Source organism: Triturus cristatus, chromosome 9, assembly GCF_964204655.1.
Source record: "Triturus cristatus chromosome 9, aTriCri1.1, whole genome shotgun sequence".
Taxonomy (NCBI): Eukaryota; Metazoa; Chordata; class Amphibia; order Caudata; family Salamandridae; genus Triturus; species Triturus cristatus.
In genome coordinates, this window is record NC_140592.1 from 1,290,302,976 (window position 1) to 1,290,330,187 (window position 27,212).

Genomic DNA, 27,212 nt, shown 5'->3' on the forward strand with positions numbered 1-27,212 from the left:
TTTGCAGGGATGCGCCAGGGAACATAAATCTGCCCCAGTATTTTTTGCACCCAGTAAATATTTTTATGAACCAAATTATGTACCCGTAGGTCGCTTTGTAAAAAACAAAATCGAATTGACTCGCAACCGACCTACCTAATTAATATTCATGAGGCGGGTCGCGAGGCTCAGGAGGCCGCCATCGCTGCCATTGATTTTCAAGGTTGTAGTTTTGTAAATTGTTTGTTTGTTTTCTCAATGCAGTCTGTTCTCTCTTTTAATAAAGTACGATGCCGGTAGGATAAGAAGTTTTCATTGCCAACAACATTCATGTGTAATCTCCACAGGTTGAAAGACAAGGAATAACTGACATCCTCCATCTCAACGCCTCACTGAGTAAGATTCAATCCTGGTTTTACCCCAACCATCTTAAATTGAACCCCAACAAAACGGAAATCATTCTTTTCTCCCCCAAAAGTAACCACCTCCCTATTCAAGGCTGGATTAGTGACTTCAAAGCCCTGAACTGTCCGCTCACTCTATCCAACATGGCTAATTCCTTAGGTTTCACCCTGGACAAAGATATGTCACTGAACGACCATATCAATAACTCAGCCAAAGGAGCGCTCTACACACTTAAACACCTTAAAAAATCAAACCCTTCATCCCCTATGATTACTTCGTAACTGGCTCCCCATCGAAGGAAGATGCATCTACAAGACCGCCCGCATCACCCACAAAGCCCTTCACTCTCTATCCCCGGACTACATAAACAACAAACTCACTAGAGCAGGAAGTACCAGGCTGTTGAGAAGCTCCAATGTTCTCCTTCTTGTTTCCCTGCTACTAAAAAAGAAATCCACCCACTCGCTCCTTCTCAGGAAATGCGCCTAGCATCTGGGCGCCCTACCGAGAAACCTTCGTTGTAACCCCTCTTGCCATGGCTTCAAAAGAGACCTGAAACGCCATCTCTTGAAAAATACTGGAGCCCATGAATCTTTCTGAACCTGTTCTCTTTTGGCTCCTGTGTTTCAGATCATCGCCCTGCTGGCCTCGCTCCTCCCTTTGCTCTCCTTATTGTTTCCACTAGCCTCGCTCCTCCCTTTGCCCTCTTTCTTGTTTCCACTAGCCTCGCTCCTCCCTTTGCCCTCCTTCTTGTTTCCACTAGCCTCGCTCCTCCCTTTGCCCTCTTTCTTGTTTCCACTAGCCTCGCTCCTCCCTTTGCCCTCCTTCTTGTTTCCACTAGCCTTGCTCCTCCCTTTGCTCTCCTTCTTGTTTCCACTAGCCTTGCTCCTCCCTTTGCTCTCCTTCTTGTTTCCACTAGCCTCGCTCCTCCCTTTGCCCTCCTTCTTGTTTCCACTAGCCTCGCTCCTCCCTTTGACCTCCTTCTTGTTTCCACTAGCCTCGCTCCACTCTTTGCTCTCCTTCTTGTTTCCACTAGCCTTGCTCCACTCTTTGCCCTCCTTCTTGTTTCCACTAGCCTCGCTCCACTCTTTGCTCTCCTTATTGTTTCCACTAGCCTCGCTCCACTCTTTGCTCTCCTTCTTGTTTCCACTAGCCTTGCTCCTCCCTTTGCTCTCCTTCTTGTTTCCACTAGCCTCGCTCCACTCTTTGCTCTCCTTCTTGTTTCCACTGGCCTTGCTCCTCCCTTTGCTCTCCTTCTTGTTTCCACTAGCCTCGCTCCACTCTTTGCTCTCCTTATTGTTTCCACTAGCCTCGCTCCACTCTTTGCTCTCCTTCTTGTTTCCACTAGCCTTGCTCCTCCCTTTGCTCTCCTTCTTGTTTCCACTAGCCTCGCTCCTCCCTTTGCCCTCCTTCTTGTTTCCACTAGCCTCGCTCCTCCCTTTGACCTCCTTATTGTTTCCACTAGCCTCGCTCCACTCTTTGCCCTCCTTCTTGTTTCCACTAGCCTCGCTCCACTCTTTGCTCTCCTTCTTGTTTCCACTAGCCTCGCTCCACTCTTTGCTCTCCTTATTGTTTCCACTAGCCTCGCTCCACTCTTTGCTCTCCTTCTTGTTTCCACTAGCCTCGCTCCTCCCTTTGCCCTCCTTCTTGTTCCCACTAGCCTTGCTCCTCCCTTTGCCCTCCTTCTTGTTTCCACTAGCCTCGCTCCACTCTTTGCCCTCCTTCTTGTTTCCACTAGCCTCGCTCCACTCTTTGCCCTCCTTCTTGTTTCCACTAGCCTCGCTCCACTCTTTGCTCTCCTTATTGTTTCCACTAGCCTCGCTCCACTCTTTGCTCTCCTTCTTGTTTCCACTAGCCTTGCTCCTCCCTTTGCTCTCCTTCTTGTTTCCACTAGCCTCGCTCCTCCCTTTGCCCTCCTTCTTGTTTCCACTAGCCTCGCTCCTCCCTTTCACCTCCTTCTTGTTTCCACTAGCCTCGCTCCACTCTTTGCTCTCCTTATTGTTTCCACTAGCCTCGCTCCACTCTTTGCCCTCCTTCTTGTTTCCACTAGCCTCGCTCCACTCTTTGCTCTCCTTATTGTTTCCACTAGCCTCGCTCCACTCTTTGCCCTCCTTATTGTTTCCACTAGCCTCGCTCCACTCTTTGCTCTCCTTCTTGTTTCCACTAGCCTCGCTCCTCCCTTTGCCCTCCTTCTTGTTCCCACTAGCCTTGCTCCTCCCTTTGCCCTCCTTCTTGTTTCCACTAGCCTCGCTCCACTCTTTGCCCTCCTTCTTGTTTCCACTAGCCTCGCTCCACTCTTTGCCCTCCTTCTTGTTTCCACTAGCCTCGCTCCACTCTTTGCTCTCCTTATTGTTTCCACTAGCCTCGCTCCACTCTTTGCTCTCCTTCTTGTTTCCACTGGCCTCGCTCCTCCCTTTGCTCTCCTTATTGTTTCCACTAGCCTCGCTCCACTCTTTGCTCTCCTTCTTGTTTCCACTAGCCTCGCTCCACTCTTTGCTCTCCTTCTTGTTTCCACTAGCCTCGCTCCACTCTTTGCCCTCCTTCTTGTTTCCACTAGCCTTGCTCCTCTCTTTGCTCTCCTTATTGTTTCCACTAGCCTCGCTCCACTCTTTGCCCTCCTTCTTGTTTCCACTAGCCTCGCTCCACTCTTTGCTCTCCTTCTTGTTTCCACTAGCCTCGCTCCACTCTTTGCTCTCCTTCTTGTTTCCACTAGCCTCGCTCCACTCTTTGCTCTCCTTATTGTTTCCACTAGCCTCGCTCCACTCTTTGCTCTCCTTCTTGTTTCCACTAGCCTCGCTCCACTCTTTGCCCTCCTTCTTGTTTCCACTAGCCTTGCTCCTCTCTTTGCTCTCCTTATTGTTTCCACTAGCCTCGCTCCACTCTTTGCTCTCCTTCTTGTTTCCACTAGCCTCGCTCCACTCTTTGCTCTCCTTCTTGTTTCCACTAGCCTCGCTCCACTCTTTGCTCTCCTTATTGTTTCCACTAGCCTCGCTCCACTCTTTGCTCTCCTTCTTGTTTCCACTAGCCTTGCTCCTCCCTTTGCTCTCCTTATTGTTTCCACTAGCCTCGCTCCACTCTTTGCTCTCCTTCTTGTTTCCACTGGCCTTGCTCCTCCCTTTGCTCTCCTTATTGTTTCCACTAGCCTCGCTCCACTCTTTGCTCTCCTTCTTGTTTCCACTGGCCTTGCTCCTCCCTTTGCTCTCCTTATTGTTTCCACTAGCCTCGCTCCACTCTTTGCTCTCCTTCTTGTTTCCACTAGCCTCGCTCCACTCTTTGCCCTCCTTCTTGTTTCCACTAGCCTCGCTCCACTCTTTGCTCTCCTTATTGTTTCCACTAGCCTCGCTCCACTCTTTGCTCTCCTTATTGTTTCCACTAGCCTCGCTCCACTCTTTGCCCTCCTTCTTGTTTCCACTAGCCTCGCTCCACTCTCTGCTCTCCTTATTGTTTCCACTAGCCTCGCTCCACTCTTTGCTCTCCTTCTTGTTTCCACTAGCCTCGCTCCACTCTTTGCTCTCCTTATTGTTTCCACTAGCCTCGCTCCACTCTTTGCTCTCCTTCTTGTTTCCACTAGCCTCGCTCCACTCTTTGCCCTCCTTCTTGTTTCCACTAGCCTTGCTCCTCTCTTTGCTCTCCTTATTGTTTCCACTAGCCTCGCTCCACTCTTTGCTCTCCTTCTTGTTTCCACTAGCCTCGCTCCACTCTTTGCTCTCCTTCTTGTTTCCACTAGCCTCGCTCCACTCTTTGCTCTCCTTCTTGTTTCCACTAGCCTCGCTCCTCCCTTTGCTCTCCTTCTTGTTTCCACTAGCCTCGCTCCTCCCTTTGCTCTCCTTCTTGTTTCCACTAACCTTGCTCCTCACAGTCCCTCAGTTATTTTCTGTTCTAACCACATTGTTGTAAATGTCTGGACAGTGTTCTATTATTGATGGCTGCAACCGAGCCTGCACTTTTTATCCCCCAACTTTGTTAATTAGTTTTGACCTCATTTCTCAAATGTTTCTTTGTATATTTAATTGTGTATCCTTCAGTCGCACTCCCCTTTTTAGGTCTCGCCTGGCATTGGAGCGCGCATGCGCTCCTCACCTGCGAGAGCTATAGTAAAAGTCAGTTTCGAGAAGGGGACTCAAGACCCGCCCCTCATTTCCATTGGGTAGCGTCAGCATTTATGGTAAACGCTGGCTTCCCATTGGAAAGGAGGGTTTTTCGTTTCCTCTCTTTAGCTTTTTGCCGGATTGGCTCGCCGGATTCACGGCTGTCGTGAAGACTTTACTTATCTGCTTGTTTATTTAACAAGCAGATAAGAAAAGTCTTCAGGACGGCTCTCCATCATGCTGCCTGCATGCACCAGTCTGGCTCTGTGATTGGGCATGTATCACAAATCACGCTGCCTTCACGTCGCATTCTCTCCATAGAGACGTCACTGTCCCTCCTCCCGGCTGCGCAGTTGTACTTGTTTTCCTTTCTCGCCTTCTATTTTGCACCTTTGTTCCTCTCGCCTCCTGCTTTAGCCTCCCTGTATATTCTTGCTCTCTTCATAAACTGTTGATTGTTTTCGAAGCGCTTTATGTTGAATTGTTGCTTTTCACAATCTTTACCGATGTAGGCAGATAACGTTATGGAACTACGGTTGAGCATAAAATGAGTTGGCCAAGATCATACATAGCAGCTGGATTATGTGCGCTTTATTTAGAAAGAATAGTGTATTTTTTCAGTACATTCTGCCACATGTAAGCTCCGTAAATAAAAGGTGTAGCTATGTTCCCACTCGCCTTAATTGTTACTCGTATTTACCCCACCTTGGTCGTTGAAAGAGGAAATCTTCTGGGGTATTAACCTGGGATTTACAGGCTACTGTCCAATATATTGTCGTCACCTTTCCGATGTGCAACATATTGTTATGCTTTTGTAGTCGGCCTCTTGACTGTGCTGTCGAAAGGGAGAATCTAAATTACAAGGATTCGAACCTGTGACTTGCAGACTGCTCACTGAGCCGACATTTTTTACCACCTGTTTATGTGCAAAATTCCGTTCTGGTTGTGAAGTGAGTTTTTCAGCTGTGGGGTTGAAAGGGTGAATCAGTACTGCTGTGTTTCCAACCTGAAACGTGCAGAATGCTCACGGTTCTGAAATTGTGTGGGACTGTGTGCATTTAACAATGAGAGATTGTGTGTGTAACTTTGATGACTTAACTTACAAAACTTTAACTCTTACAACCCGAGCCAGCTTTTGAGTTTCCACTGATTTCGATTCGATGTATTAAAATCTTTTTTGGCTTAATCTAAAGACTATATGACAACACATTTAGACTAACCAACGTCAACATCAATAAAAGCATGCTTTTGTGTTTAAGTTCAGGAATCTTAGCGTAACTATACGTAGAGTAATGGTAAGATCCCAAAACTTAGTGTTTTGCAGCAGAAGTCCACATATTTAAGTAGAGCTCAAGATTTGAGACTGAGTGTCGGGTGGACATGATCACACACAGCCGACTAAAATGGGATATCTGGTATTAGTTTCTGATTCAAATGAATCATTGCTGAATTAAAGTCGATCAATTGCTAAAATACGATATACGTGCACGTTTCTTCCTAAAAAGGAAACGTCAAGTCATTTGAAAAAAGTTAGTTTTGAGGAAGCTTGTTGCGACATGTATAATCAGAAATACGGCCCCCTAAAGATTTAATTTATCGATCGTTTTTAGCAGGAGCTTTCGGACAGTTCCTTCTTCAATGTTAGTGTCACAGTTTAGAGGGTGTGTGCAATAATTTGAGAGGCAGAGTGTTTGTGAAACCGGCAAATGTGTACTCATATATCCACTTTTCACAATGGTGTTGCTAGGAGGGAGCGCACCGATGGGCAGAAAAGTGTCACTCTGCAAACATGCTTGCAAAACTGCCCCTGGCACGAAAAAATATGTTTACAACATTTTCTTTTTTATTACACATCAATACTGTAACAAAAAGCCCCGTCTGTACCATGGAGTTGTCTTGCGTCCAGAAGACACTGCCTGCAGATGTGCACAGAGGAAGCAGCAGCTGGTGACAAGCGCGCTCCTTTCATCCATCCATTCATCCATCCATTGTGTTCAGTAGCATCATTCATACATACGCTCTTCATAGACCATCCAACCATCCATCCATTGTTTTCAGTTGCATCATCCATACATAGCCCGTCCATCCATCGAACCCATCAATCCGTCCATCTGTCCAACCAGCCATCCATCCTGTTCAATAGCATCACATGGTCAGGACTGTCCTTGAGTGGCCACAGGGAGATAGCGTTAGGCTGAGGAGAGACTCTAAGAAATGGCGGGTTTTTATCGTACGGTTGATGAATGGGCAGAAGAAATTCTTTATTTGGCCAAGGTGCATTTGACAAACAAGCATTTGCAATGCAATAGGTCTCGCATTTACGCGAGTTTAAGCTATTGGCATTGTAAATGACTGTGCGTTTTATTTATGTTTCAAAAACGAAAACATAAATAAAAGGCATTGTTATTTACAATGCCAATAGCTTAAGCTCGTGTAAATGCGAGACCTGTTGCATTGCAAATGCTTGTTTTTTTAACTATATGTAACCTTTGATCCTTAGAGTTTGCCTTGATCCGGATTCGTTATTCTTTGTCTCACGTCCCTTATTGCGTTTTGTTTGTATCCCTCGCTCTGGATAGGTGCCTTTCCCTTACTTCTGTAAAGCCTCTGATACCTCTGGGTCTAGCCAGCGCTATATAAAACCTTTAGAATAAAATGGATAAATAAATAACTCCAAATGGAAAGACTGCCATAACTGTGCACCTGGAATTCACACAGGGGCGTAACACAGGCCCCCGCGGTGCGGGGGGGGGGGGGGCAGCTGCATGGGGCCCCCTCAGCACAGTACTAAGGGCTGAGCGCTCCTATTGAATCCGAAGCAGGGGCCCCTCCCTGTACACTGCAGGGGGGTCCCTTAATCTTTCGTTACGCCACTGAATTCACACAGAGCCTTCTACGAGGGAGAACCTATGGCTGAGGGAGAGGGGGAGGGGATGGAGACACCAACTGTATAAAAGAACATACTTGTACAAGATCACAGAAGAGACACAAGTAATTCCAATGAAAGGTCATAAATAAATACAATAGGGCTCCATTTAAAAAAAAAAAGAAAAGTTTTTTTCTTTATTGTTTGTTTAAGCATTGGCAGTAGTCCCTGGGACCACGGCCTACCCGCCCACACACTTTTTTTTAAACCTTCACGAAGGGGAGATATCTGAGGGGACCCCTTCCCTTCTGCAGGCAGGTGACCACCTCCTTTGAGGTGGCAGAAAATGTCCAAGAATTGAGACTGGATTTCGATCGCAAAATGTTATTACGTGAGATTCCGATTCAGTATTTGGAAGGGACGCCGACAGCTCGCGCCTGCGAATAGATCAGGGAAAGAATTTTACCAACTGCAAACACCAAAATGGCTTGTGTCATGACAGGGTGCTTTACCTGTCCCCACAGTGTGGCTTGTGCCATGACAGGGTGCTTTACCTGTCCCCACAGTGTGGTTTGTGTCATTAGAGTGGTGCTTTACCTGTCACCACAGTGTGGCTTGTGTCATGAGAGTGGTGCTTTACCTGTCACCACAGTGTGGCTTGTGTCATGACAGTGCTGCTTTACCTGTCACCACAGTGTGGCTTGTGTCATGACAGCGGTGCTTTACCTGTCACCACAGTGTGGCTTGTGTCATGACAGTGCTGCTTTACCTGTCACCACAGTGTGGCTTGTGTCATGACAGCGGTGCTTTACCTGTCACCACAGTGTGGCTTGTGTCATGACAGTGGTGCTGTATATATCACCACAGTGTGGCTTGTGTCATGACAGCGCTGCTTTACCTGTCACCACAGTGTGGCTTGTGTCATGACAGCGGTGCTTTACCTGTCACCACAGTGTGGCTTGTGTCATGACAGTGGTGCTGTATATATCGCCACAGTGTGGTTTGTGTCATGAGAGTGGTGCTTTACCTGTCACCACAGTGTGGTTTGTCTCATGACAGTAGTGTTTTACATATCACCACAGTGGGGTTTGTGGTATGACTGGTGTTTTACTGATCCCCACAGTGTGAATGGTGGCATGCCAGTGGTGTTTTAGATAGCCACACTGTGTGGTTTGTGGTGTGATAGTGTTTTGTTTACAGATCCCCACATTGTGGTTTGTGGCGTGATAATGCTGCTTTACCTATCCCCACAATGTGGTCTATGGCATGACAGTGCTGCACATAACACCACCGTGTGATCTGTGCAATGCCTGTGGGATGCAATGTCCCCACAGTGGGGTTGGTGACACAGCAGTGCTGCTGTACATAACACCACTGTGTGATCTGTGCAATGGCAGTGGGATGCAATATCCCCACAGTGGGGTTGGTGACACGGCAGTGCTGCCGTACATAACACCACCGTGTGATCTGTGCAATGGCAGTGGGATGCAATATCCCCACAGTGGGGTTGGTGACACAGCAGTGCTGCTGTACATAACACCACTGTGTGATCTGTGCAATGGCAGTGGGATGCAATATCCCCACAGTGGGATTGGTGACACAGCAGTGCTGCACATAACACCACTGTGTGATCTGTGCAATGGCAGTGGGATGCAATATCCCCACAGTGTGGCTTGTGGCATGGCAGTGGCCAGTTCGGTGCTGGTGCACAGTAGCCACTGGTGTCGTAGCCATCCCTGTGAACCAATACAAATTCTTGAAAAACAAAAGATCCCACAGCCGACTAATGTCGTGCACATCTGTATCAAAGTCCCATAAGTTTGATGTTCCTGTGCCAAATGTCTCCAAGACCTGCTGCGGAAAGATCTCAATTGGAAACCCAAAGACCAACTTTTGAAGAAAAATGGAGGCGGCACCAGGAAAGAAGTCACGAACCAACAGACTTAAGCTTATTCACAAATAGTCCTTTTAATTCTTCTTCTTCTAAAATATGGAAACACACAGGACAACAGCCAACGCGTTTCGATCCTTTTAATGGAACTTCCTCAGGGCATAGTATAGTATCGATTTCAATAAGATTTTAACTAGTAGTAGCCAGAACGAAGGTCATCCGATAGTAACCAAAAAGCGGTGAGTGTAATTCAATATATTTAAGAAGGCGTTATGGTCAACGCACATATCACAAAATTCCGTGCCCACAATCCGGGAAATAAGGAAGCAGTCTTTTGGTTCGTGACTTCTTTCCTGGTACCGCCTCCATTTTTCTTCAAAAATCCCTGTGAACCGATGTTTACTTCTAATGCCGCCGGCCTGGGCCTGTGTGATGAATACCCCGACCTGCTGGTAGCACACCCTATCAGATGTGGGTACTTTGGAGAAATGTTATTGCTGTGGGGTCTTGAGGACCAGGATATATTGGAACATCTCATTAGTTCCCCTCAGATCTCCCTGCAACACCTAGAGCCTTCCAGCCAATATTGATAGAATCTGACACCTTGTTAAAGCCCACTGAGACCAGGAGGTATCAGGGCGCATGACAGGCAAACATTTCACAGCACAACCTCAAGGGTTAGGAAGAGGTTCATAGGAGATCTGACTGGGGCGATGACAGATCATGAATGAGTCTTTCTTCGGCCTGGACCGGGCATCGTGATAAGATTAACAGCACACGCAGGAGTTACAAGCCACATATGATTAAATGCCAATGCAGACAATCGATTCATCTTCTTTTGTTCTTCTCTCCTTATATTTCTTTTTTCGTTGTATTAATGTCTTAGCCAACACGTGTTTCGTTGCCTGGTGGACACGCTGTCCTGCGACTTCTTCAAGGCTAAGTGAATAACAAAAACACACAAGCCATTGTGCGCCCACTGACTGTTATTTTGCACATTTTAAATTACTTCACAGTGACTGCAAAAAATCACAGATTGGGGATTTCTTTCCGTTAAATCTCATGGTCAAAATTCACGCGTTTCCATATATCATCATTATATTTCATCATTAGGAGATTAAACCAAATTAAACAACGACGTGATTCATACAGCGTGAAAGTAAAAACAGAAAAAGTAAAAAAGAATCCAACAATATGGTGGGTCTACATTGGCATTGAATTACATGTGGATTGTAATTCCTACGTGTGCTGGGGACTGTGTTGTTGTTTGGTTGGACGAGGCCACATTATAGGGAGAAGGGTGGTTCTCTCTTCCCTTCAGCACCGCTGTTAACATTAGGCACAGAGCTTATTAGCTCGTGAATTTTTCCTAGGGTCGCCATCACCCTATACAAGCACCACCCTCCTGTAACCTTTGGTGATAAGATTATTCTGAGCATCAACATCAGGGAAGAATCAGCACTGATCCAGATGTTGTGGCCAGGGTAGGACCACCATTGGTCCGGGCATCGTCCTCATGGTAGGATCAATGTTGGTTCGGGCATCGTGATTAGGTGAACAATGGCCCAGGTGCATTGGTCAGGGAAGGATCACCATTCATCTGGGTGTTGTCACTGTGGAAAAAACGTCATGAGTTTGGGTATTGGCATCACAGAAGGGTCACCATTGGTTCAGCAGTCGTAATAGGATGATCATTGATCTAGGTGGGGCGTCAGGGTAGGATCGCTACTGGTCTGGGTATCATGATCCCCCCTTTCCTCATTCTTGGATGACAGAAAGCAGAGCCTGAACTGGGCGGGTTTACAATCGGGTAATTTCAACCTGCCCTGTGGCGTCCCACAAGGCTCAGCTCTGTCCCCTACCCTGTTTAATGTTTATGTTAGGCCGCTTGCTAGAGTAGTGAGGAAACACGGTTTCACCCTCGTGTCCTATGCAGACGATTCACTGCTGGTGATATCAGTATCCGATAGACCGGAGCTAACAGCAACAAGATTCCACGCCTGTCTGAAGGACGTTATGGAGTGGATGAGCCTGAGCTTTCTAAAGATAAACACTGAGAAAACAGAAGTCATTGAATTTGGTAACAGTCCCCCACTATGGAGCACCTTGTGATGGCCACCAGAGGCTGAGGAGTGTCCTCTACCTGCCAGAAAGGTGAGGAATCTTGGGGTGATTTTCGATGATAAACTGAACATGTCAGCCCAGGTAAACAGTTTAACCTCAGCATGTTTTCTCTTGCTTAAAACTCTGCGTAAAATCTTCCCCTTCATTCCCCAGGCACTGCAGAAGACGGTAATGGCTGCCCTCTTCATGTCCAGATTGGACTATTGTAATGAAATGTTCCTGGGCATTGACAAGCATCAGGTCAGTAAAATACAGTCATTTCAGAACGCCACCGTCCGTGTTATCTTAAAATTACCCAAGGGTCACCCTACCTCCAAAGGAAGAAGGTCATTACATTGGCTTCCTGTTCAGCAGAGAATCAAGTTTAAGGCGCTCTGCTTGGTGCACAAGGAACGGTACGGAGGGGGTTCGGTGGACTGTCAGGATAGGTTCAGGCTTTACACCCCTTCCCGGGATCTACGTTCGGCCAATCTTGGCTTTATATGTACCTCGAGACATAGACGGGCCAGATGGGGGGGTCGTTCATTTGCCAGCTGTGCAACCCAATTATGGAACGATCTTCCAGTGGCCTTGCGACTTCAACAGAATCTTCCCTCTTTCAGGAAAGCCTTGAAGTTCCGGTTGTTCAATCTCCACCAGTTATCAGCCCTCCACTCCGTCAACGTTCACACACTCCAGCGCCAAGACGCCTTATGGCATTCGAGCGCTTAATAAGTTTCTTTAAACTTATACTTATACTAATGATACAATCACCATTTGTTGAGGCATGGTGGTCAGTGTAGGGTCATCATTGGTTTGTGAATTGTGATAGAATCACCATTGGTCTTGGAGACTATAGCAAGGTAGGATCACTATTGGTTCAAGAATCAGAATCAGAGCAGCATCACCAGTGGTCCGGCCGTTGTCACTGTGATAGGATCATCATCGCAGTAGGATCACCATTGGTCCCTGCATGGTCACCATAGTAGGCTCATCATCGGTCCAAACCTTGTCACCAAGGTAATATCCTCATTAGTCCGGGTGTTGTCACCATGGTAAGATCACCATTGGTCCTGGTGTTGTTATCGTGGTAGGATCATTATTGCTCTGGGTAGCTCCATCACAGTAGGATCACCATTGGTTCCAGCATGATCACCATGGTAGGATCATCATTGGTCCAGGTGTTGTCACCTTGGCAAGATCATCATTGGTTTGGGCGTTGTCATCATGGTAGGATCATCATAGGTCCAGGTGAGGTCACAATGTAGGATCATCATTAGTCCAGGTGTTGTCACCGTGGCAGGATCATCATTGCTCCAGGTGTTGTCACCGTGGTAGGATCATCACTGGTCAGGGTGTTGTCACCGTGGTAGGATCACCATTGATCTGGATATTGTCATCGTGGTAGGTTCACCATTAGTCTGGGAATTGTCATCATGGTAGGATCCCCAGTGGTTTGGGTGTTGTCACTGTGCTCGGCTCAACATTAGTCCGGGTATTGTCACCATGATAGGATCAGCATTGGTCCAAGCATGGTCACCATGGTAGGATCATCATTGGTCCGGGTGTTGTCACCGTGGTAGTATCATCATTGATCTGGGTGTTGTCACCGTGGTATGGTTCGGTGCGGGTTTTGTCACCATGGTAGGATCACCATTGGTCTGGGTGTTGTCACCATGGTAGGATTCGGTTCAGGTGTTGTCACCATGGTAGGATCATCATTGGTCCAGGTGTTGTCACATTGGTAGGATCATCATTGGTTCGGGTCTTGTTTCCATGGTAAGATCATCATTGGTCCTGGTGTTTTTACTGTGGTAGTATCATCATTGGTCCAGGTGTTGTCACCATGGAAGGATCATCATTGGTCCAAGTGAGGTCACTGTGGAGGATATTCATTGGTCTGGGTGTTGTAACGATGGTAGGATCATTATTGATCCAGGAGTTGTCGCATTGGTAGGATCATCATTGGTCTGGGCATTGCCATCATGGTAGGATCATCATTGCTCCAGGAGTTGTTATCATGGTAGGATCATCGTTGGTCCAGGTGAGGTCACTATGGTAGGATCATCATTGGTCTGGGTGATGTCACCATGGTAGGATCACCATTTATTTAGGTGTTGTCACATTGGTAGAATCATCATTGGCCTGGGCATTGTCACCATGGTAGGGCCATCATTGGTCCCCGTATTGTCACCCTGGTAGGATCATCATTGGTCCAGGTGTTGTCACCATGGAAGGATCATCATTGGTACAGATGTTGTCACCCTGATAGGATCATCATTGGTCCAGGTGAGGTCACCATGGAGGATATTCATTGGTCTCGGTTTTGTACGATGGTAGGATCATCATTGATGCAGGAGTTGTCACATGGGTAGGCTCATCATTAGTCTGGGAATTGTCACCATGGTAGGATCACCCATTGTTCCAGGTGTTGTTATCATGGTAGGATCATCATTGCTCCAGGTGTTGTCACTGTGGTAGGCTCACCATTGCTCTGGGTGTTGTCACCTTGGTAGGCTCATCATTGGTCCCCGTATTGTCACCTTGGTAGGCTCATCATTGGTCTGGGAATTGTCACCATGGTAGGGTCACCCATTGTTCCAGGTGTTGTTATCATGGTAAGGTCATCATTGGTCCCCATACTGTCACCGTGGTAGGATCATCATTGGTCCAGGTGTTGTCACCATGGAAGGATCATCATTGGTCCAGGTGTTGTCACCCTGGAAGGATCATCATTGGTCCATGTGAGGTCACCATGGAGGATAGTCATTGGTCTCGGTGTTGTAACGATGGTAGGATCATCATTGATGCAGGAGTTGTCACATGGGTAGGCTCATCATTGGTCTGGGCATTGTCACCATGGTAGGGTCACCCATTGTTCCAGGTGTTGTTATCATCGTAGGATCATCATTGGTCCCTGTATTGTCACCTTGGTAGGATCATCATTGGTCCAGGTGTTGTCACTCAGGTAGGATCATCATTGCTCCAGGTGTAATCACCATGGTGGGATCATCATTGGTCTGGGTATCATAATCACGTAGGATAATCATATGAAAAAAGAGAATGAGGCCCAGAGCTTTCTCAGGTTCTACCCCGAAGATCTGGAACTCTCTCCCAACGGAAGTCCGCAGAATCTCGTCAACAGCTGCGTTCAAAAAGGAAGTGAAAATAATCCCTATGAACAAGTTCTTGCCTTAAATGGCCATGGCTCGTCTGTCTCACTCACCACCCTTGGATTAACTACAATATGAGTCTATCACTTGTGAAGCACAATGTTGTTCGGTTATACTCTCTTAAGTTATGTTTGTTCTTTCCGAGCACGCTTTTTTATTATCTAAATGTGATGTTATTTGATACCCCCTTTTCACTGATCCTTGCATGCATTCTCAAATGACGTTCTTTTTTTTTCACCTTTCGTATCTCCGACATTCCAAATTGTGAAGCGCTCTGATACCTATCTGGGTCTTGTTCGCGCTAGACAAAACTTTAATAAAAAAATAAATACATCTGGGCGTTGTCATGACAATATGTTCACCATTGGTTTGTGCATTGTGATAGTCACCATTGGTCTTGGAATCATGTTCAGGGTAGGATCACTATTGGTTGAGTGCCCTGATCAGGGAAGGATCGCCATTGGTCCAAACGTTGTCATCAGGGTAAGAGCACCATTGGTTTGTGCATCGCGTTCGAAGGGAAAAGGGCTCATGGTGCCACATGTGCTCTCCCAGTGCCTAAAATGTCCTGTTCAGAGCCCTCCCACAAGACATCCCCCTGCTGATTGTATCCCATGCAAGCATGCGAAGGCGGGACAGGTAAGAAAAAGGTGGGGTAAAGAGCATGTAGGGGCAGCGGAGGAGAGAAGTCAGTCTCCTCAACAAACATGGCCAACATCACACTTGGCAAAAATGAAGTGAGTTACCCTCACTATGAGGGGGAGGATCAGAAATACAACCGGAAGCAAGAAACCCGCCCCATTCTTATGATTTTTTTTTCCGGTTGTGTCTGGTTTTCCCCTACCTTAGAAGAGGATATTAGTCCTAAAAGATACCTGAACAACACCCCTGAGCTGGAACTTGGAACTCTATCGAAGAGATGATGAAAGAATCCTCATTCTAATAACAATTTATCCAACCTAATGGAGCCAAGGATGGGACGGCCAGGATGGGACGGTGTCTTCAGTTTCCAAACTAGGGGTCCTTACCTTAAACATAGCAGGAGCAATAGGCTGCCAGCCCCCAAGTCTAGATGGATCTCTCTGCGGTGCCGGGCCTCGTCTGTTGATAAAACTGTCATGGGGTGGGGTCTGCAAGCCCCCCCCCCCGTGTGAATGGACTTGTTTGGTGTATGTGAATTAATACAAAAAGAAAAACAGAGAAACCACATTTGACGAAAAAAAATCATAAAAAACAGTTTTAGTGAAAGACAGTTTTAGGAAATTAAAAAACAAAAAAAATGAAAACAAACATTTTAAATTAAACATAAATTTAAGGAAAAATCCAAAATGACATGAACGTTGAGTCTCAGGTCCGCATCTCAACATTGGCTCAACATCCTGTGATTGAGGGCAAATGACTGAATCTCCCCCATGCCCATGGACAGCGCCTGGATACCCTCATGGGTGAGAAGCCGTGCTATATAAATCTACAAATTACAATTACAGTGTTTAAGGGTGGTAAGGGGTTTTATGAGTCAGGGATGGGTGGATGTTATTGGGATGAAATATTTTGAGGGTTCAGGATTGGGTGGAAATCAGGGGTGATAAGGGCTTTTTTGGGGATCTGGGATGGGTGTTGTTGAGAAGTGGTAAGAGGTTTTAAGGGATCTGTGATGAGTGTTCTTTAGGGGTGTGAGAAGTGTTTAGGGGTCAGGGGTGGGTTGTGTTAAGGGGTGGTGAGGGTTTCTTGAGGGTTCAGGGATAGATGGGGTTTGGGCATAGGGAGGGGGATTTAGGGTTCAGGAAATTCTGCAGCTTAGGGTTAATGGGGTCTTTTAGAGTTCAGGGATGTGTGGAGTTTAGAGGTAGTAAGGGCCTTTAGGGTTCAGGGATGAGTGGAGTTTAGGGGTCAAGATGGGTGTGGTTTTGGTTTGATGAGGGATTTAGGGGTACAGGCTTGGTGGAGCTGAGCATTAGAAAGGGCTTTTAGGGTCAGGGATGGGTGGAGTTTAGGTGCGGTGAGGGGTTTATAGGGGCAGGATGTATGGTGTTCAAGGGTTGTTAGGGGGCAAGGATGGATGATGTTTAGGGGTGGTGGGGGTCCATGAAATAAAAGCATTCTGAGTAATTGCTCGACTCCGAAGTACTATACCCCGAAGTAAGGCACAGAAATAAACACAACCGACAATGTTTCTGCAAGCAATCTATTTCCACCTTATAAATAAGCAAAGAAAAGGCAATTTTGAAAGAAAGACAATTCTAGGAATTGGTTTATATGAAACTGTAAATGTCATTCATCCGCATATTTCTATGAGCCCGTTCGGATGAAGTCTTTTATGAGTGATGCTATTCCATGAAATGGGTTTTCTATGAAATCATATACAACAGGATCTTTTATAGTAGAGGAGAAACTACCCCCAGGGTGGATGGAGATGTCGGGGATGTCAGTGGGGTAACACAGGCATCTGCAGGGCCTGTGGTGCAGGCCCCCACCCCCACTATTCTGGGGGCCCACATTCAGGCCAAGGCCAGTGAATATCTCTGAGATATGGGAGACATAGAGGCCCTGCTTTCCATCCTATTCGGGGCCTCACCATTTTCTATTACTCCATTGAGGGGGCATGCATGGAATCCCAATGTGGATGGGCCTGTTAGGGTAGAGGGCATAGCACCTCCCTGTATGGAGGGAGCTGTCAAGGGGACTCTCCCAACATCCTGTGGATTATCCTTTCAAGGGGGAGGGTGCACCAGCTCCATGTGTGGATGGTCTACGGACAGTGAAGGGGCACCGGCTCCATCTGTGGATGGTCCACTGAGAGTGGAGGGGCACCAGCTCCATGTGTGGATGGTCCACGGACAGTGGAGGGGCACCAGCTCCATGTGTGGATGGTCTACGGACAGTGGAGGGGCACCGGCTCCATCTGTGGATGGTCCACTGAGAGTGGAGGGGCACCAGCTCCATGTGTGGATGGTCCACGGACAGTGGAGGGGCACCAGCTCCATGTGTGGATGGTCTACGGACAGTGGAGGGGCACCGGCTCCATCTGTGGATGGTCCACTGAGAGTGGAGGGGCACCAGCTCCATGTGTGGATGGTCCACGGACAGTGGAGGGGCACCAGCTCCATGTGTGGATGGTCTACGGACAGTGGAGGGGCACCGGCTCCATCTGTGGATGGTCCACTGAGAGTGGAGGGGCACCAGCTCCATGTGTGGATGGTCCACGGACAGTGGAGGGGCACCAGCTCCATGTGTGGATGGTCTACGGACAGTGGAGGGGCACCGGCTCCATCTGTGGATGCTCCACTGAGAGTGGAGGGGCACCAGCTCCATGTGTGGATGGTCCACGGACAGTGGAGGGGCACCAGCTCCATGTGTGGATGGTCTACGGACAGTGGAGGGGCACCGGCTCCATCTGTGGATGGTCCACTGAGAGTGGAGGGGCACCAGCTCCATGTGTGGATGGTCCACGGACAGTGGAGGGGCACCAGCTCCATGTGTGGATGGTCTACGGACAGTGGAGGGGCACTGGCTCCATCTGTGGATGGTCCACTGAGAGTGGAGGGGCACCAGCTCCATGTGTGGATGGTCCACGGACAGTGGAGGGGCGCCAGCTCCATGTGTGGATGGTCTACGGACAGTGGAGGGGCACCGGCTCCATCTGTGGATGGTCCACTGAGAGTGGAGGGGCACCAGCTCCATGTGTGGATGGTCCACGGACAGTGGAGGGGCACCAGCTCCATGTGTGGATCGTCTTCTGAGGGTGGAGATGGCACGAGTTCTCATTGTGGATGTGTAGGACTCTGGCTCGCTATATAATGCACTAAAATGAAGTACACTGTGCAGAGTCCAGTGAGACCCAGATTGGTTCACAGAGGCAAAAGCAGATAAGACTAACACTCGATTTGGGGTAGTGTGGGACGCAGGCTTATCAGAGGGCAGTGTTGAGCATTTGTTGTACTCAGAGGCAATAAATGAGACACACACTCAAGAATAAATCCAAGACAATTTGCAAAAACACATCGATTTTATATAATTTTTGAAAACAAGAACTTCGATCTACAGTAAGTACTTTTTTAAGATAACAATTTTAAAGTTTGCAGAATGTTTTACTTTTGTGCACATTTGCGCATCATTAAATTCAACGAGAGAAAACAGAAAAATGCATAGAAAAACACACAGTTGACTCTTAAGGTTCATCTTCGGAATTTAAGTAAGCAGCAAGGCCAGGGCCAACGTTCCACTAGCGGATTCTCTGGAGCATCCTGGAACTTGCTGGGAGCAGGGTGCTGAGGTCAATGGTAGCTGGTGCACTACGAAGAAAGAGGCCACTTGTATACATTCTGCACAAAAGAACTTAAATGTAAGTCTGAGGGCTCCCACTCAAGAGAGCAAGTTGCAAGGGCCTCAGAACCACAGGAGCACATCTGGATTGTTGTTACAAGGGCCGGTCAGGCCGGGTGCAGAGCATATAGTCCAGGCGGGCATTGTGCGTCAGGATGTCCTCGCAGTCAGGAGCAGGCAGCTTGGAGTAGTAATTTCAGGAGAGCTGGGCCACTCATGAAGTGGGTCTCAGGGGTCTCAATATTCCTCAATGGGTGCCTGCTTCCTGGGCAGTTGGAGTCCAGAAAGGACTCTTCATCTCACTGTTTGCTATAGGGGTCTGGTACCCCGAGTATTGGTAAAGCACGGGTCTGGTAGGTCCTGGTGTCTCCAAACTTGGTGGGGAGACAGTCCTAACCCTCGGAAGATGATGTGCCTCTTTTGGTTTGGGTGCTGCTTTGGAGTCGCTGGGGTTCAGCAAGTTGACAAGCCCAACTACGTGGGTTTAGTGTCTGTGGTCTGCAGGGTAGTAATACCTTGACTCCAAGGGAGTTCTCTGGTGATTTGTAGAAGGCTGGACAAGCTCCAGGGTTCTTGGAGGCCTCACAGTTGGAGGACAAGGCAGCACACCATGATTTTCGAGTCCTTAAGGCAGCAGGTAGGGTTTGGCACCAATTTCTCTGCAGCAGGGCTTCAGTTCTCGAGCAGCAGCTCTTCTGGATCTAAATCTTCTTGGAGTCCATCGAATTTGAGTTGCAAGATCCAGGGATGCCACCTGAATACTGAATGTAGGGGTATTAAAGGGAGTGACAGGTAGTAGCCAATGCGCTACCTACCTTTAGGGTGTCTACACCCTCTAGTGGCCACTTCCTGTGGGAAGGGGCACTCCTTTAGCCCTGATAGGCTAATGCCTACCATCTCAAGATGGTGGAATTGGAAAAGTCATGTCTACATCACCTGCCCCATCTTAGAGGTGGTGCTGGCTGAATGTAGGCACTCCTAATTTAACTAATCTTCTAGCCTGTCCTCCCACCAAATGTGGAGCAGAAAAGGGACTTTGGCATCCTCCACTATCTGGAGGGGCCTGGGTTGCATTACAAAGGTGCCATCGCCTTTGAAGCTTCCAGCCTTGGAAGGCCATTCCGCCCTGGGGGAGATGTGAAGCACCTCTGTTCGGATCACGCTTTTTTCATGGCCTCTGAGTTCAGAAACATGTCGGTGGTGGCAGGCTGGCTAAAACAAGTCGGAGACCACACTAATGATCGGTAGTTTTCTAGGCGACCCTCTAAAGGGTCTTTAATGTGCATTTATTAATACATACAACACTGGCATCAGTGAGGATTTATTAAGATGAGATGTTTGGTACCAAACATCTTAGGGTACAGTGAAGCCACCATGGAGCCAGGAAACTCGTAGTGACAAGTATCCAGCCCCTGGCTTCCCTGTGCACTTACAATATCCAAAAAGGACTTGATATTGTAGGGTCATGTCTGCTCATGCAGATATGTCCACAAATGGGATATAGTGCACCCTGCCTTAGGGCTAAAAGGCCTGCAGTAAGGGTGACTTACCTATTACTCATGCAGTGTATGGGGGCATGGCACACAACCTACAATGGCAGTGTGCATGGTCTTGGTGAGGGATCCCTAGGGTGGCACAACTAGTGCTGCAGCTTTAGTGGACCCTCTTCGGTAGAGGGGTTACTGAAGTAGTGCCAATTGTGGTACAGTTTTGGGAAAGAGATATTGCACTGGGAGCCTGGTTGGCAGGGACCCAGTGCACTTACAGTTTGAAATCACATCATACACCAGGCAAAAAAAAGTAAAGTGTGGCTAACCATGCTACAAGAGACACTTTCCTACAGGATGGCCCTCTGAGGGCGGACAGTGCACCAGCTCTCTCTGTGGATGGCCCCCTGAGGGTAGAGAGGCACCAGCTCCCTATATGAATGGTCCTTCAGGGTGGAGGGTGCACCAGCTCCCTCTGTGGATGGTCCTCTGGGGGTGGAGGGGCCCAAGCTCCCTCTGTAGATGGTCCTTCAGGGTGGAGGATGCATCAGCTCCGTGTGTGGATGTTCCTCTAAGGGTGGAGGGTGCATCAGCTCCCTCTGTGGATGGTCCTCTGAGGTTGGAGGGTTCATAAGCTGCCTGTGTGATTGGTCCTCTGAGGGTGGAGGGGTCCAAGCTCCCTCTGTAGATGGTCCTTTAGGGTGGAGGATGCATCAGCTCCCTGTGTGGATGTTCCTTTAAGGGTGGAGGGGTACCAGCTCCCTATATCGATGGTCCTTTAGGGTGGAGGATGTATCAGCTCCCTCTGTGGATGGCCCTCTGAGGTAGGAGGGTGCACCAGCTCCCTCTGTGGTTGGTCCTTGTGGGTGGAGGATGCACCAACTCCATGTGTGAATGGTCCTCTGAGGGTGGAGGGGTACCAGGTCCCTCTGTGGATGGTCCTCTGAGGGTGAAGGGGCACCAGGTCCCTCTGTGGATGGTCCTCTGAGGGTGGAGGGGCACCAGGTCCCTCTGTGAATGGTCCTCTGAGGGTGGAGGGGCACCTGCTCCCTATATGGTTGGTCCTTATGGGTGGAGGATGCAGCAGCTCCCACTATGGTTGGTCCTCTGAGGGCAGAGGTGACACCAGCTCCATGTGTGATTGGTCTTCTGAGGGTGAAGGGGCACCAGGTATCTCTGTGGATGGTCCACTGAGGGTGGAGGGGCACCAGCTCCCTATATGGTTGGTCCTTGAGGGTTGAGGAAGCACCAGCTGCCTGTTTGGATAGTCCTGTAATGGTGGAGGGTGCACCAGCTCCCTGTGTGGATGGTCTTCTGACGGTGGAGGTTGCACCAGCTCCCTGTGTGGATGGTCCTCTGAGGGTGGAGGGTGCACAAGCTCCATCTGTAGACGGGCCTCTGAAGATACACCAGATTCTTGTATGGATAGTCCTCTGAGGGTGCACCAGCTCCCTCTGTAGATGGTTTTCTGAGGTAGAGAGGCACCAACTCCCTCTGTGGATTGTTCTTGAGGGTTGTGGATGCACCAGCACCCTGCTTGGATAGTCCTGTAAGTGTGGAGGGTGCACCAGCTCTCTCTGTAGATGGTCCCCTGAGGGTGGAGTGTGCACCAGCTCCCTCTGTGCATGGTCTAAGGGTGGAGTGTGCACCAGCTCCCTCTGTGGATGGTCCTCTGAGGGTGGAGGGTGCACCAGCTCCCTTTGTGTATGGCTGAGGGTAGAGGGTGCACTAGCTCCCTCTGTGGATAGTCCTCTGAGGGTGGAGGGTGGGCCAGCACCCTCTGTAGATGGTGCTCTGAGGGTAGCGAGGCACCAGCTCCCTCTGTGGATGGTCCTCTGAGGGTGGAGGGTGCACCAGCTCCCTCTGTGGATTGTCTGAGGGTGAAGGGTGCACTAGCTCCCTTTGTGGATAGTCCTCTGAGGGTGGAAGGCGGGCCAGCTCCCTCTGTAGATGGTCCTCTGAGGGTAGCGAGTCACCAGCTCCCTCTGTGGAGGGTCATCTGGAGTTGTAGGGGCACCAACTCCCTGTGTGGATGGTCTTCTGACAGTGGAGGTTGCACCAGCTCCCTGTGTGGATGGCCCTCTGAGGGTGGAGGGTGCACAAGCTCCATCTGTAGATGGGCCTCTGAAGATACACCAGATTCTTGTGTGGATAGTCTTCTGAGGGTGCACCAGCTCCCTCTGTAGATGGTTCTCTGAGGTAGATAGGCACCAACTCCCTCTGTGGATGGTTCTTGAGGGTGGAGGATGCACCAGCACCCTGCTTGGATAGTCCTGTAAGTGTGGAGGATGCACCAGCTCTCTCTGTAGATGGTCCTCTGAGGGTGGAGTGTGCACCAGCTCCCTCTGTGGATGGTCTGAGGGTGGAGTGTGCACCAGCTCAATCTGTGGATGGTCCTCTGAGGGCGGAGGGTGCACCAGCTCCCTCTGTGGATGGTCCTCTGAGGGTGGAGGGTGCACCAGCTCCCTCTGTAGATGGTCAGAGGGTGGAGGGTGCACTAGCTCCCTCTGTGGATAGTTCTCTGAGGGTGGAGGGTGGGCCAGCTCCCTCTGTAGATGGTCCTCTGAGGGTAGCGAGGCACCATCTCCCTCTATGGATGGTCCTCTGGGGTTGTAGGGGCACCAGCCCCCTGTGTGGATGTTCTTCTGACTGTGGAGGTTGCACCAGCTCCCTCTGTGGATGGTCCTTTAAGGGTGGAGGGTGCACCACCTCCCTGTGTGGAATGTCCTCTAAGGGTGGAGGGTGCACCAGCTCCCTCTCTAGATGGTCTTCTGGGGGTGGAGGCGACACCAGCTCCCTCTGTGGAATGTCCTCTGAGGGTGGAGAGTACACCATATCCCTCTGTGGATGGTCCTCTGAGGGTGGAAGTGGCATCAGCTCCCTCTGTGGTTGGCCCTCAGAGGTGGAGGTGGCATCAGCTCCCTCTGTGGATGGTCCTCTGAGGGCAGACATGGCACCGGCTCCCTGTGCGGCTGAGATGCCCTCATCACAGAGAGCACCTGCAGCGTGAAGAGAGGTGCGCTGCTCCTCTCCGATGGGTTAAGCTGGCATGCTTCCTGTTCGCCCAGCTTTTTTCTTTGAAGTTTGATGGCAGGTGCTGTAATTATATCTCAACTGTAACTCTCTGGATGGACACAACTCCCTGGCAGCCGGCCAGGCCTGGTACAAGCCAGGTGTGCCTGCCTAATGAAGGTGTGCTGAGCTCCGGCCTTAACTTGTTCTGCAAAGAATGCAAAGTCTACAAGACATGTAAGAGAGGGTCTGGGGAGGTGGCCCCTTACTGCTGCAAGCATGTAACCTCCACTCAGCGTAGGATTGGCAAGGCCCGCAGGACACGGGTCCTGGTACAAAGGCTAGACTGGCAGAAGAGCTTGACTGATGAAAGTGACAGACTGGCACAACAGTCGGACTGCTACAAGAGCCCGAATGGTGCAAGTGCCAGACTAGTGCAAGTGACTGGCTGGTACAAGAACTGGGCTGGTATGAGAGCCAGACTGAGGCATGTCACAGACTTGCACGAGGGCTGGACTAATGCAAGTGACAGACTAGCACAGGAACTGGACTGGTACACATGGCAGACTGGCACAAGAGCTGGACTGATATAAGTGAAAGACTGGCATAATCACCAGACTGATGCATGAGACAGACTGGCACAAGAGTGGGACTGATACAAGAGACATATTGAAGTATGACATTTGGTTGCCTTATTACATTTGATAAGTGCTAACTTTTGATTGGGAACAGGTGAATATTTTGTGTTTGGTGTATGTAAATTGCAATCATCCTTAATGGGACACTCGGATTATTAGTTATAATTTTGAAAATGTCACTTTTTGAAAGTGGGCAATTTTCTGCCTTAACATTTTGGTGTCTGCAGACTGTCCTAAGTCAAATAAGAGAACAAGCATTGGAAATGTAATAGGCCTTGCATTTGCTTAAGTTAGAGCCATTGGCGTTGTAAATGGCGTTGTAAATGACAATGGGCCCGATTCACAGAACTAACTTAAGACAAAATCCTAAGCTTACTACCATTTTGGTATTCACAGAAGGCACTTACTCATTTTGGTATTCACAGAAGGCACTTACTCATTTCGGTATTCACAGAAGTTAGGAGTCCTAACTTTAGGACTCCTAAATGCCTTCTGTGAATACCGAAAGTCTTAAAATTAGGATTTTTCTCAGTTTAGGAGTAGTAAAGTTAGGACTCCTAACTTTAGGACTCCTAAATGCCTTCTGTGAATACTGAAAGCCTTAAAATTAGGATTTTTCTCAGTTTAGTAGGAGTAAAGTTAGGAGTCCTAACTTTAGGACTCCTAAACTGAGAAAAATCCTAATTTTAAGACTTTTCATATTCACAGAAGGCATTTAGGAGTCCTAAAGTTAGGACTCCTAACTTCTGTGAATACCGAAGTGAGTAAGTGTCTTCTGTGAATACCAAAATGAGTAAGTGCCTTTTGTGAATACGAAAATGGTAGTAAGTTTAGGATTTTGTCTTAAGTTAGTTCTGTGAATCGGGCCCAATGTCTTTTAACCATGTGTTATGGAGTAAGCAGTGTTTGAAATAATAGTTCTTTTTCACAGAGTTCTGGGAATCTACCCTCGCAAATACATTTTTGATGCTCCCTTGCATAACTTATGTTTGCAAAACGATTAAGAATGTATCCTGAATGTATATGTAGATCTCCGCTCCGAAGAGAAAATGTTTCTACTCTTCCAGATCCAGGATCACATATGTTGTTAAGAAATGATGCATGAATTATGATCTGCCCAGCTTCAGGAAATGGAAGGTTGACAAGGACAATTCAAACTTCATTGCCGGCATATGCAAAATAGAAGTGCTTAAAAAGTCACGGTGAAAGAGGAGAATGCCCATGAAAGAGGTCACCCCTCAATATTCTCTCCGAATTTACAAACGTACATCTTCAGATTTTTCTTTGTGAACTTCTCTGAACATGACTGGCAGTTTTCTAGGAAAATTGCATCAGTATGTAAAGCAAAAATGAACTGGTGTTAATCCTGGGGACCATGCTGAAGGGACATAGTCAGAAAAGTACCGTATCTATAGAAAATAACGCGCTAAGCTGTTTGCGTAAAGCTCACGTGACTGTGAACCCGCCATCAGTGCTGTACGCAACACGAAGTGTGATTTAGTGTGCAGATCGATGGACAAGAGCATGCATCCACCCACCCCCAAAAACCCATGAAATATTACGTTATTACACATTATTACACTTTATTTGGCACAGAAGCAGCCCTATGCCAATCCGTGCGCCTAAAAAGCTTATGGAGAACATGTTATGTTAACAGAGATGTTTATATCGCCATAATAGCCGATAGTGCTAAATAGATGCAAAACAGTCCATTATCAGGGCTCGACATTGAGCTCTGTTCGATAATACCCATAATTCAGATTTAAAAACAAAATAAAGCTGCTGCATGAAATAATTAACTATGATAAAGAACTTGTAAGAAACAAGTTTACTGGCGATTAATGCTGCAATCACTAAAATACACTACAATTATGATAAGAATTTAGATGACATTAGTAATGCAAATCGCGCTAATGTTGTTCTGTTCATTTTTATGATCTTTCTATCACCATTACGTAGTTTCGTTATGAAAGCGAGTCACTGGTATTTAATGAAAATATGTTTTAGAAATGTCGTCTGTCCCGCAAACGTGACTTTCAGTCGATTCATGTTCCGCCACATGGATTTTCGGAATAACATCCTAGGAAGAAAACTCGACTCGATGACACTTGCATGTTGTTTAATGGTTTCACTAATTTTTTTCTTTGTTTTTTCTGAGTGGCACGTGCAGATCTACATCGAAAAGCATATAAACTGAAAGGCAATTTACTTTGAAAACATTCGCAACTGGCAATTTCGCATGGGAAGCTGATATGGGATTATAACAACTCACTTTCTTATATCGCGTTTCATTTCATACTTTTCTAAGCGCTATAAATATCAGGTGTTACTATCACCCGACTTAATGATACTCGAGGTATCGGTAGGACGCGATGAAAGGCTGTAAATTAGGCTTGTCGGGGTTGAAACTTCGTGATCTGTCCATCGCTAAGGGGGGCCCGCTTTGCTACTTGTGTTTGCATGTACCATGTGTACACATGTCCATGTTGCACTCATGTCCATCAGCGTATGCTTGGACAATACACATATTTCAGTGCAAACTATTATTATTTGTGACATTTACATCGCGTTTGCACACCTAGGGAAACACAATTCTGTGATTGCCCATTTCACCTCATTTCCGTGGATAAACGGCGCCCTGGTTTAACAAGAGTAGACAAAGAGATAACAAGCTTTTATTTTACAAGATCATTCTAGTAACAATCGTGAAACCCTAAACACTTCCATTTAAAAACAAGCTGCCGCGCTGCCTACCCAAAACAACCATTACACGGATGGACGCGAAAACACAGACTCGCGCAGACTCGGAACGAAAACAAGTAACCTGAGACTGCTAATTATAAACAGATGGCCCCGACAAAGATAAGAAATTGCTTTGCGACAGACACAAAGTAGACAAGCCAGTCCGGATGGGCCAGAAAAAAAGGCGAAAGGGCACCAACAAAAAAACACTCATTACCAATGGCAGCCCACCGTTTAGCACAAACGGTGACGCCAGCCAATGGAAATGAGGGGCGGGGCTTTAAGTCCCCTTCTGAATTGTCCTCTCTCAATATAAGTCTCGCCGATGCAGCGCATGCGCTGCAACGCTAGCCGAGACCTAAACAGGACAGGGCTGAGTTGTTATATGATATATTGTTTGTAAAAGGAATCTGTAGTCCTAAATTGGTGCCTCAGGTTTCGTTATTTTGCTTGTTGTCTTCTTTTTTTTTTTTTAGACTCTTGCAGTAAGGATTGAGAGATCTGA

The 27,212-nt window shown here is 47.9% G+C and overlaps 1 long non-coding RNA gene across 2 annotated transcripts in view; it reads left to right on the forward strand.

Moving 5' to 3' along the window:
* Nucleotides 1–27,212, forward strand: part of LOC146799793 (uncharacterized) — a 140,996-nt gene that overhangs the window by 94,750 nt on the left and 19,034 nt on the right. Inside the window, exon 4 of one of the 2 annotated variants that reach the window (XR_014969317.1) lies at nucleotides 11,507–11,593. The exons of the other annotated variant lie outside the window; for it this stretch is intronic. This is a non-coding gene — a long non-coding RNA (uncharacterized LOC146799793). The remainder of the gene's footprint in view (nucleotides 1–11,506; nucleotides 11,594–27,212) is intronic. 2 annotated transcript variants of the gene reach the window in all.